Source organism: Lonchura striata, chromosome 2 (assembly GCF_050655825.1).
Source record: "Lonchura striata isolate lonStrDom1 chromosome 2, ASM5065582v1, whole genome shotgun sequence".
Taxonomy (NCBI): domain Eukaryota; kingdom Metazoa; phylum Chordata; class Aves; order Passeriformes; family Estrildidae; genus Lonchura; species Lonchura striata.
The window spans coordinates 23,049,384-23,062,603 of record NC_140704.1 but is presented as its reverse complement, the minus strand read 5'-3'; the positions used below and the strand labels follow the sequence as shown (position 1 = coordinate 23,062,603).

Genomic DNA, 13,220 nt, shown 5'->3' with positions numbered 1-13,220 from the left:
GCTGCAATCCTTGAGGCAATCCTCATTGCCTCAATACTTCAGATGAGCCCTGTATCTTTCCTGGCAGACTGCACCTAATCCCCAGTAGGGAGAGCAGACATAGAGAAGTCATCACTCAGTAATTTAAGCACTAATTGAATCAGTTCCTATTCAGCTGAAAAGCTCCCTCCACTCCAGAGGGAAACCAGTCCCAAAACCTTTGTCAGACCTAAATCATAATTCAGACTGAAGAACAATTTTATTTTTCTCTGGCTCCCAATGCTTTCATACAAACAAGACTTAAGAAGAACCTTCTGTGTATGTACTGCTAAATAAGATCTAATTAAAAAACCCCAGCCCAAATCCTAACCAACCAAAGGAACAAAAAATGAATATATTGCTCATTGAAACAGCAGTGTTCCCCGAGTTCTCTGTGCAGCAGATGTATTCCTAACGTGACTGCAGCTATCACCCATGACCAGTAACTTGGTTCCAAAGCTCAGAGGTGCACTTTATTTTAAGTTCTAAGGCAACAAGACATGCCTTGAGATATATATATATATATATATATATATATATATTTTTTTTTTTTATGCTTTTATGCACACACATGGATAAAACTGACCTTTTTTTTAAACTACTGTAGTCCTGACCCTTCCAGGGGCTCCATGCAAAGAGGCCAGTACCCACACAGAGCTTGTTTGAAGCCAATGTGGTTTTCCCAGTGGGAGACAGGAAGAGATGGGAATTAGTGAGTTAAATTTGTGTATTGGTATTTTCAACATAAATTAAATATTTGCAGCTAAATCAATAAATACTGAAATCCTACTACACATTGATATCTTTTAGATCTCTGGGAAGGCAAGTGACCTTGGTTCTGCTTCTGTCATTCTAAACTTTAAAACTTTAAACTTTAAAGGAAATTTAGTCCAGATTGAGAGAAGAATTCCTAGTCCCCACATGGTACTCCAGAAACTTAATTTGTTTCAATAGGTCTTAATCATATCCCTAAAACTAAATATTTTTTCAGCTATGTTCCCAAATTGAGTTTTGTGTGAACAGCAGAAGAAATAAACCTTTTATATGTATGACAAATTACAGTGCTCATCACTTTTGTTCATCAAGGTCTTATCAAATACTATTTCACTACTCAAGGAATGCATTTAAAATCCTATGAAGAGATCCAGAGGATTAGCTCTTTTACGTATCTTTTCCTATTTGGGACAAGGATGACAAAATCTGAGTGCTGAAGCCTGAAATTCTGAGCACGGTGAAATGTGCTTGTTAGACCTTTTAACCTATAATTGATAGCAAAAACTAGATGTTCTAAAATCTGAGCCTAGCTGAGCAAGCTTTGGGCATTTTCTCACTTGTTATTTTGCCTCTTGATTATCACTCATGCACAGAAAGAAACTACCAGAAATGTCCAGGGAATGGCTAATAGTCTCAAAGCTACTATTTAAAAAGAAGATATTGATAGAATTAGCTAGCATATAAAAAATGCTTGAACTGTGATTTGTGCTTGTTATGCACACAGTTTATTTGTAAAAATTGGCTATTATGATTACCATACATTTGTCAAACTTGATTGCAAAATGGCATTCTTTTGACAAGGCAGTTCTACAGTGACACAAATACTAAATGAAGACAACATACAACCCTGGGAGAAGGTCTTCAAAATAAGGGACATTTTAGTAATTATTTTTATTCATTTCACAAAGCTGGTACCTTAACTCCCCTGGGTCTCTGAATTAGTGTGTGAATATCCAGGGAGCATGCTATCACAGCATTGCTACTTCATCTGGATTTGACCTCTGAGGAACAGTTTGTGTCATCATGGAGCAAAAGCTCTGGTAAAACATTTGTCTAGATAAAAGACCTCAAGCAGTTAACCTGCACAGCAGAGGCAATGCAGCCGGGCACGAGGATAATGACCTCTACCCAAATGGGGAAGGTACATCAATGCAACACTACGACAGCAAGACAAAAGATGACAGCAGCTCAGCAGGAAAACATTAGCAGTGATATAATTCTTGGTACTGTATGTGAAGAAATGCCTTGAGAGGTACAATGACAATCTGGTTTTACCTAATAATTATTTCAAGTTTAATATTAAAAAAAGATTAAACATCACACCCAACATTGTTCTTCACTTTTATTTTAAACTCTTGCTTTCATTCTATTTTATTTTTTCCTAAATAAAAATATTGATAGAAGTAAATACCCTGTGTGGGTAAAAGTTACAATTCAAATTAAATAAACTTTCCTCATTTGATACATGAATTATTGGATGGATGTTTTTCTGACTTCAGGTAGTTATGACACTGTTCTGAAACATAAACCTGAAGAACTTGATGAGCCTTGTTTAGCAAGACAAACCTGCCCTAACAGACAGATTAACTAATTTCTTATGCAGATTATTTACACTTAGGATACCTTTCATTGTTTATACTGAAGTGTTCTTCTTTCTGTTTTTAAAAGGAGACACTGTGTCACATATCCACTATTTTTACCAGGCAGAATCCCTTGAATATTTAGCTACCGCTCTTTTAGCACCACACCAAAAGTTCTAGGTTTAAACTATTTATTTTTAAAGTAGGAGCATGATCAGGCCTGCATGCTTATCTAAAGATCTTTGCTTTATGAGGGAGCTTTTAGTCTGTGAGGTTTCCTCTACACATGGTAGGCAGCTGTCAGCAGCAGTGAACAGGGCGAGGGGTCACTGCAGCTGCTCTGTGAAAGCACAGGGTTCCATCAACATCGCAAAAATCCTGCAGAGTGGGAGCTGGGAGACCACGGATTAGAGTACATTGCAGTGTGTATGTAAGGTCACACCATGTCTATCAAAGTGATATCAAACTGGTACACTGTACAATACATTTTACTGTGTTCTGTGTTCAAAGAAAATAAGAGGAGAATGGACATGTGTGTAGCAGACCACAGTTTAATACAGAATTTCACATTGTCCTTTTAAATAGATGGATTTACTAAGTTCACAAAGACATGCCAAATATGTATACACAGTGGAGCTATGTTGAGAAAGAACTAGATTTCATGAATTCTTCAGGTTAGACATGAATGAGATCAAAATAATTCTTATTAATTAAATAGTAGAAAAGACTATTAAGAGAAACCAGATGTTCACATTTCCTGAATCTTACACAGTAATATACATCTGTCCTTGTATACATATGTCAATAGTTTCCCATGAAATGCTTTTTCATATCACCTCATGAAATTTCACTTTGGTGAAAATTGGTTGCTGTATTTAAGATAACCCTAAAATAAGGATAGATAGGTAACAAACACATAATTCTGATTTGTGGGTAGACACTGTTACTGACCTGACATCGTGTGTTAGGAAACAAGGAAATGGGTAGAGCAACAGAGAATTTATTCTGGTTGAACTATGCAACAAAATGAAATGACTAGTCACTAAACAACATCTCCTATTTCTAGCAATCTTGTGCAAGCTGAAAGCTAGCAGAGGTATTCAGGCAACAAGGGTTTATCAAACTACATCTCTCTACAAAGTCAAATGGTCAATGAGACTATAACAGATTTATGCTGTTCCAAAATCGTTTCCATAATTTTACAATTACTGGCAATCACTTCCAGCAATAGAAAATAAGAAATGTAGGTGCAAAGAATAAAAAAGGAGAAAGTATCATGTTTGCAAACTGTACAGTTGTGAAGTATGAGCTGCTGAAAGAATCCAAACGGTGTGATTTAGACTAAAGCATCCCAAATATCTGAACCAGCAGGACTCTGTGACCTTCAAATTTCCTCTGAAAAGTTCTGAAGTTTTTCTGTTCATGGGGATCACTTTAAAAATTGCTGACTCTGGCAAAGACTGCAAAACTGTAAAAAAAAAAGTTACCACCTTAAGCACAAGTAAATTACAAACCTGCCTTTCTCCTTACCATAAATACCAACACCCACTTGCACAGTAAGCCCTTTAATCTCTTCCTCACAAAACCCTTCATGCCTGGCATTCACTTACACTTGCATTTGCAGTTATTTTTCACAGCCAATTACCATCCTGCCCTCACCCAGTCATTACCCAATCTTCCTGGACACACACATTCACTTGAAGACATCCTCCTCCACTTCAGCTCTTCCCACACTGAAGCCCTCTCTTCTTAACCACTGGCCCAAATACACCTGAGCTGCTGAGAGGTTTCTGAGCCACCAGAGCTCATCATGAATGGGCTTTGTCTCTTTGCATTTCTCCAGTTTTCTTTTATTTTAAGCAGCAAATCTTTGATGCAGGACCATTTCTTCCTGCTTTCCTGGGAAAGGCTTCCCCTTACACTGGACAGGCGAGAGCTGCCAAGACTGAAGAATAAATGCAGATGAATACCTCTGGCAGTGCCAAGGTCTCTCCTCAGCTTCACTGCTGCTGACCAGACCCCACCCGGGTCTGGTCCTGACTCTGGCCCTGCTGTCTCTACAGTTTTCTGCACCAATATTGCTGCCCAAGCACCAATGCTCCCCCCTCCCACAAGTGGGAACACCAAGGCAGCGCTGCCTTAAGTGACGTATTTACGATCAGAGAGGCTCACACGAGGGCTGCCTGTCTTAGTCTACCCAGCAAGTAATACTTCACCTGCTTTACAAATGGTTTCTCAATCTTAAGTGAATTATCTTTGTGCATGTCTGAATAGATGAAAAAGCTTAAGGGCAGTTGGTGGCAGACATATGAAAAAGTGGAAAGTTTCCCATGGCTTTCAGCCTTGTGATTGCTCTTCTGAGCCACAGTCTTGGAGGAAAAAAATTAATCTGCAAATACTATCTTATTTTCTTGTAAGAATGGGACCACAGCTTTATCTTTGTAAAAAAAAAATTAATCCTAAGGACTGATCTTTCAAAGGAAAGAAAAGTTCCTGACAAAATGGAAGGGGCAAGAGTCATAAGAAAAACATATCTGAGAAGGAATTTTCACCAGAATTATGAGAAATTCTGTCACCCATTTCACTTTGAAATCCTATTTGCCATGTACTCTGTTGCAAAACTATGGTACAGTACATATTTTTCTCCCTTCAGTTCCTTCTTCTCGCATTATTCACAGGTTAGAGATCAGTTTCCTACAGCTTGTAGAGCACAGCAGGAGCTGAGAAGAAGTGACACACAGACAGCCCTAAGTCTGCATATCTGAATTCCCACCTTCCACAGTTTCTTCTGCAACATTACTGGGCACATGATGGATGACTCTTTCCCTTATTTTCTGTGGGGCATAACCATTTTTCCATTTGATAGGTCAGCCAGCTAGAAAATCAATACATGCAGACCAGTGAGCCCTAAGCGTCATCCTGTAAGCATGATAATTATATCCAAAATGCTGCAATTAACAACACGCACCACTACAAGCTCCACTTTTCGAGTGACCAGAGTGATGATTCAGAGCACAGCCCCGTACAAAGCTCCTATTTTAGGCTACAAAACTGGAAAATTGAGAACTCTTCAATAATTCTATGTTAAAAAAATCCTGTTTATAATTATTATGTTATGCTGGTAACAGGATTTGTGTAGAATTACTGACCCATATTAGAGGAGTAGGACAACCAGTCGCTAGCTTAGAGTAGTTAACTTGCAATTAGCTCAAAATTATTTCATTACTTGGCACATTGTTTTCTTACACAAAGCTCCCATAATTTCTTTTCTAAAATTACAGAGAGAATTGCTGATTAGAAATCTCCACCTGAGCCTGGAATTTGTTTAATTTCAAAATAAAAAAAAACCCTAAATTATATACTTATGCACATATACTCATGCACTTATGCACACATATACGTCAGGCTTACTGAGATCTTTAGGAGAAACATATTCAGGCTTTCAAAACAGAGGTATACACATTAACAAAATAATTTCCATCTGCAAAACAGTCTTTCCTTCCCTTTACAGTATTTGCAGTAATTTAGGCAGGTAGCAGAATATTTTCACAGCAGTCTTAATCTTTATAATGCATTGGAAAAGTTCTTTGTGTTTCTTAAGTGTTTTTAACACATGAATAGCTGTGAATTTGGAAAAACTCTACATGTATTGATTACACAAGGGAAAAATGAAACCTTTGATTTTATATTATTTCTAAAAATGTTGATCATATTTGCACATATGTACAAATTTTTTGGAAACATCCTTCAACATTCCTAAAAAATAACAAAGAACCATAGTCTTCATGTTTCCCTTCTTTTTTTGTTACCCTTTGCATTCTTATCTTATGCTTCCCACTGGTTTCACTATCTATTCCTCTGATTTGGTAAGAAATCCTGCTGCATGTCTGAGAGAGTTAGGAAGGAAAAGAAACTCTTGCAGTGCCAGAGCTGCTCTGCAGGCTGACAGCTTGAGACGTGGCTTCTAAATAATTCAGTCTGGGACCAGACATGGCAATTCTGTCTATGCAGAAATACCTCAGAGTCGAGGTAAATCATTTCACGTTGTCAAGAACAAACAATTAGTAAGTAGAATTTCCACACTTTGAAATGGATTCATCGTTTGCTTTCAACTATATAGGTAGGAAGTATTAGTATGGGTGGACTCAAGTTGCCATCCTTAAAAAAACCCAACAAAAACTCTCAACATTTGTGACTACATTATCTGGGAGTTACTTCATTTTCTCCTGCATTGGAGTTGATGTTGCCTGGTCAGTACAGTGGTAAGTTCAGGGCTAGAGGTGTCACCATCACAAACAGGGATGGTTCTGTAATTTGCAAATGGCAAGGCAACCAAAAAGGCAGGTTATGCAGACAGCAGTGCAATATGACCAAATATTTAATATTTACACGTCACTTACACATATAATTAGCTTTTTTTTCCTGAGTATACAAACAAAATCACGTTTCCATTTTCACCCATACACTTTAGGCAAACTAAATTGTATAAATGCAATAGATTATCTGAAGGCTAAGTACATCCTCTAGGTGCGGGCACACATCTCTGCGCACAAGTTTCACACAAAAGAACTTACTCAGTTCCAGGAGAAGAGGATTTCTTAGCATAGTTCATCGTCCCTTTTGCACTGTTACAAAACAAATGCTGATGACAGCAATAGGAATAATACTTCCAGAAAAATGAACTGTTTAATTAAAGTCTATAGAATGCAAATTCATCATGCTAGTCAACATGAAAGTTCTTTTCAGCTAGATAAAGGATTTTTTGAAGGGTTGTCTTTTTTAATTTTATTTTTTTTTTAAACAAGCTTAATGTCTTAGGTCTGGAAGCAATCAAACTGGAGGTGACTGTGAAGTATAACTCTGAAAATGCTTGCAACATAACTCTGGCCAATTGCAATGTTGTTATTATAGTTCTGGTTTCTGCTGGAGCCATGGTCATGAAGCTGCACAGGAGTCATTGAAGAGCATTCACAAAAATGCCCCTTCCCCCACCACCCCTCAAGCAGCATGGATTAAATAACTGCTGCTCAGCTGCTGTCTTTTAAATAAAAATATTCTCTTCATTGTTCATGTAGCAGTGGCAGGTTGAAGTACATTTTGCCTTTGTTTTCTTTTTCACTCCCCAAGTCATGGATCACCAGGCAGGACCACACTGAGAAAGGGTTTGGCATGTTTTACCAATTTTGCTTGTTTTCTTTAAGCACAGGGAAGAAAAAGGCACCCAGAGGAACTTCTTTTCTCTTGCTTAACATGGACAAAAAAGCATCAGAAAACAGTAATTATTTAGTTCAGACAGAAAATTTGTTTCAAATGAAAGTTCAGGTGTTTTCAGGGACATGCCCTATACCTATCGTAAGTATGAAAATTGGTACTGTTGGTTTATGCTACTATCCTAAATATTTTTTTAAATTATCCACAAACTGTTTTATTCTCAAAAACATGTTCTTTTTCCTACAAAATTGGAACTACTGGGGAAAAACTTAGCCCAGAGTATTAAGTGGGTCAGAGAAAGACAAAAATAGAAACAGATTGGTTTGGTAGAGGATGTGAGAATGGTTATGTGATCTAAAAATCCTCAGAATCAATCCTTGGTAGTTTCTACACCAAAGATTTCTTGTGAGGCAGACTGATAACACAGTATTACGTATTTGTGCCATCCTCTGCTCCTTTCCCTACTACTTGCCAATGGTAACTGTCAGGGACAAAACATTCATCTTGATGGACTTTTAGTCTCCCTTTATATGGATATTTTCATGTTTGTAGGAACCTTGAAAACTCCAGTTTGGGAGGCAGCTAACCTTGAGATCCTAGGATTATTCAGGATAATCTATCAACCTGCCCCATAAACTCACTCAGCTATTTTTTGAGAAATCTAGCTCTTAAGCCTAGAACATAATTTTTAAGTTGTAGTGTAGTTATCTACAGGTACTTTTACATTAAATTTCATGTTTAATTGTATTGATTTTCATACTAATTCCTAATTTTGATACTTTTGGAGCTGGGGTTTATGAACACCTTGACAATAATGACTAATCAACGTCTAATCCCCTGATTTGATTCAACATCAATACATGTCCTACAAATTGCTTTTTTCAGCAGTAAAACACAATACTTTATGAAAAGAATGTGTATTTACCGTAGTAGATAAAAATCTTACAGCACTATACAAACAAGGAAAACTGTTCTGGTCATCTGTGACAGCCTCTAAATCCATCATCAGAAAAAAAAATATCTGTCAGTAGTAATTAAACATTTTCCAGTAGTGTGCTACAAATCTCAGATGGCTGGTTATTACCTTTGACTATCACAGATGCTATACAGTGCTCTCATTGTTTATCTAGCTAGCTGATGGTTTCCAGTGGAGAGAGGTGACTCAAACTGCACCCACAGCACCTCCCCAGCCAGGGGTGCTGGAAGAGTACCACACGCAGAGATGTCTGTATGCTTAGCCATACTCAGGAATGTGAAATATTGAAAGCTGAAGACAGAGTCAGGACATGGAAGCAATGTACAAAGCTTAAGTCAGTTCTTCTACTTATATGGCAAAGCTGAGAAAGCAGCTTTTTATACATATTTTTGCCCATTATACCTCCTCTCCTCCCACACCAAGAAATAGTCTCACTTATGAGGACACTAGGATGAGACTAGTTGAGGCAAATGTTCCTATATATGGAAGAGTCTAAGTTAAAGATAGCTCTAGATGACAGATCTTGTTAAATTCTCATCATGCCCATGCTCCTCATGGAGGAATGATGAAGAAAAATCCCACTATTTAACTCCAGACACTTCATGACAGGAAAAAATACTTAAAAAACTGAGAAAGAGTCCTAAATTCCTATTTATTTCCTCTTGTGATACCATCCATAATGTTAGTCTACATCTTTCAGTGAACCTGACACCTGAGCAAGCATTTATGTTTTCAGTTAACAGCAATGTAATGGTGCCAAATAATATTTGTTAAAAAATAGTTTTTCATTTGAGAGGACAATCTCCACAACCTGCAAGATCAGTGTTGCACTGAAACCATAATTCAAACCACAAGCCTAAATATGTGGTTTCTATTGCCAACATATAATGTTTGCTGAATATTTAATAAAGTGTTCACAGACTTTAACACTATATACAGGCATTTTCCTTAAATGGATAAAAACATTGATAAGAAATATGATTGCCATTTTTGTCAGTCCTGAGGTATGCATGTAAATGTTTATCATCTTTACAATCTGGTTCTACGCTGACAGGTTTTATCCATATATTTTGTAATTTGTAAATTGCATGTGTTTGCTACAACGAATATTTCTATCACATGCCTTTTCCTGGTTTCAGGTTAAAACTTTATCATCTCCTATACATGATATTTCATTAAATCTTTCTTTTTGTGTTGAATTCCTGTGCCACTTAAAGACATAATGAAGACTTTTCTCCCCAAAATATTTTTAACCTGAATACTTCTAATAACTGATCAGTAAGCCAAATAAAAGAGGACTGAGCCTGTATAACCAGAATTGTATACAAGACTGTTCTCACTCTGAGTGACAAACATAGAAACTGGCACAACTGAGGACCACACTGCTCTGAAGACAAAAGCCTCCTCCTACTTTCCACCCTGTGGGAAATGAAGAATGGCTGGTTGGTTCACATAGCTGCAAACCCATAATTTCTCCTCACCTCCCAGCTATCACCCAATCTGCCTCCAAGCCTCTGCAGGTGATCCCATGGATGACAAATCCTTGGCGCATAGGCAGATAACATTTGGCACAGTCTCCTCTGCCTGAAGATTTGACTCCTTCTCTGAGTTCAGCAGCAGCAGGACCACTCTCTCCACCGTACACTTCTTTTCTGGCTGGTAAAGCTTTCTCTGTGAAGATGCCTGCCCTGTGCTCTACTCATGACACTGGGTTCAGCAATAGTGCCGTTCACTGCAATGCTGAATGAAACCTGCTTTTATTCACATTTCTGTCTGAGTGGTAAGAGAGGTTCAGGCTCCATCAGGGGCTTCAGAGCAGCTCGAGCCACCAAGAGCAATGCCAGACGAGGGCTAAATGGGCACATGCAGCCCATATCCCAGCCCTCTCCACTGCATCCAGCTCCTATGGTGGTCTTTCCATAGAGGCCTGTAGTGGGGCTGTAAAAACACAGCATGGTAAATTCAGAATGAATATGTAAAGGATGTGTACATGGGCATGCATTCAAGATGTACACTTCACAGCTGGATTTCAGAACTGACAAAGCCAGAGTGTAAAAGACAAGAATAGTTTTCTATGAGACAGTTTCAGTCTTGATAAAGAAACATCATCTGAAGACTGAAACAACACTCAAGGACTTCTTTTGAAATTCCTGCAGCTTCTATCCAGAGTCTTGGTTTCAGCTGTTCCCTCCGCCTCTCCATGGTTAATTTTGAGCATCCCACAAACACACATGGTGGGAATGAAGGGCAGGATTGAGGGGAAAAACATGTGACCGACTTTATTCTCATTCCAGACAAATGGGGAACAAACCAAATAATCCAAATATCAAAGTAATTTACTGTGAAGCTTAGTGGCAGACTGACAGAAACTGATAGTTACTTAAACATACTGTAAGCAGATTAATAATAATTATTTAATAGGAAGTTGAGTACATTGTATCTAGTTTGGTTACAAGCTGTACAGATTGCTACAAGCTGTACAGATTTCTTAGCCTTTTCAGAGTGGATAAAATAAAAAATTACTATGTGCTAGAAGCTTCTTTCTTTGCTGACAGAAACCAACTACACTTTTGCCCCCTCTTAAACAAACCAGTGTACTTTTCACTCCATAAATCTCATATTACTTCCTTCCTTTTCATTTATTTTGAACTAGAAGGAGGAATTTTTAACAGAAGTGCTCTATGGCAGCAGGAGGAAAACAGCAAATCAGGATGGAAGCCACATAAGGAAAGTAAATCAAAAGTAATAAAATCATGGAGATCTAGCAAGGTTTGTGGGGGGAAATGAAGTCAAAGTTGACTGAATCCAGAGCTGGAGAAACATTACACATGAGAAAATACCATTAAAAATAGGCTGCACTCCTAACGGACAAGATGGGAAATGAAGTAATAATTTATAACAAAGATAGGAAGAAACTTGCCAGGTTTGCAAATTTCAAATGAGATGCAAGTTTGAATAACAAGCGATAATGAAATGCAAGCACACAATCTTAAGGGTAGAACACCAAGGAACAATTTAATTAAAAGGAAAACAATATGCTCTGCAACAGAGCATAAGAAATAACATACTGCCTGGTGTTTCTGTTCAGCTAAGTAGATAGATGTCTATCCGATACAGCAAGCAATACATTCCAGTGCTTGAAAAATTTTGCATAAAGACTTGAACTTGACCTGAAAAAAATATCAGTAATGACTTAGGTCATTATTCCAAACAGATATTTTCTAAAATTCTTTAGTCTGATTTTAATTGACATGAGTATGAAACAAATGGAAATGTCTGTGGGCATTAGAACTTCTGCTGTGCATGTATATAAAAGTAGCTTTACTTTCAAAAGCAGAATATGCCAAGCATTTACTGTGATAAATAGGACCATTCTTCCCCCAATCCCTAAGAATGGTCTTAAAAAATTCACACAGTTTTGCAAGCCTTCTATAAAGGAAAAAAACCTCACACTCTAGAAATCTCATATGTGATATTAAGCAATGCAATAGAAGAGTAACTTATTTTATATTGAAGGATATTAACTACAGTATGGGATATTGCAGAAGAAGAAGGTCTGCAGATTTGCAAATTACTGTCATGCATGATTTATAAATGTAAATGTGAATAGTAGGTGATAATGAAATACAAGCAAGGAAATACACATGATAGATCAGGTACCCTGGGGAGGTGGGGGAAGTGTGCTGCGCTAAAAGTACATTTTCAAATGTCAGAGTTGGACCCAAATGGCATGAGAAAGCTGCATAGAGTGGAATTTTAGGAAACTGGCATGTGGATAATACCAAATGAAGGTAAAGGTAAAATGAGTGTTAACAATTGTGTGAGAAAATACACTACTAAAGTGTATTAAAAATAAAGGCATTCATCTTAGTCTGAAAAAGAAAATACTGCTTACATTGCCCACTAAATTTAGTCAAGATTACCAAACCTTAGAAAGTCCACAAAAGAAGACAATGTATATGGATTAATATTAGCTTAAGTTAATGGATATTAATGATGTACTATGATAAGTAATACACAAATACAATACCCAGGAGACAGACAAGGAATGCAGATTCAGAGGACAGTAACAGCTCCTGGGAAGCCAGGGCAAAGCAAACACCAAGAGGAGCTTTTTCACTCAAAAATACCTTTGGACACATAGCCCAGGTACCAGCAAATTTCCTTCCATGTAGCAATGGCAGATTGAAGGAACTAATCCATGCTTTCCTATATTTTGACTGTTTCTGTAGTTAACAATTCAGCTGTTGTTTAAATTGAAAGACTGTGCATCAAGAAATCTTACAAGTGTCTTTTGAAGAATTATGTGGAATTCTTTTTAGGGAGTTACTGGGGTCAAGGTTAAAAATGCACTCACCATATACAACTTTGCCTGACAAGAGAGAAGTGGCATACTTTGATAAGGCTGTTAAAAACTTGAAGAGGGTAAAGTCAGACACAGCTCCATTAAAAAGAAAAAAAAAAAAAAAGAAAGAAAAGCAAAAATTAAAAATGTGAACTGTGTTACATGGATCTGCCTATTTCATCTTGTCTTAGTATCATTGCAGTAGCTGTCTGCTGTTTTCCTGCTGTCTTAAAGCTGCAATGATTTTAGTGTTGGTGTGCAGAGGCAGAGTTTGATGGCCTTCCAAATCTGTATTTACAATTTAAGAATTAGTTAC

The 13,220-nt window shown here is 37.4% G+C and overlaps 1 protein-coding gene across 7 annotated transcripts in view; it reads right to left on the bottom strand.

The window, feature by feature from the left end:
- The window catches only part of CDK14 (cyclin dependent kinase 14), a 314,718-nt gene that overhangs the window by 22,466 nt on the left and 279,032 nt on the right, over positions 1-13,220 (bottom strand). Inside the window, exon 14 of one of the 7 annotated variants that reach the window (XM_085573087.1) lies at positions 2,908-3,840. The exons of the other annotated variants lie outside the window; for them this stretch is intronic. The gene's annotated coding sequence lies outside the window, so the exon portion shown is untranslated. Of the gene's footprint in view, positions 1-2,907; positions 3,841-13,220 lie in introns of those variants that run through there. 7 annotated transcript variants of the gene reach the window in all.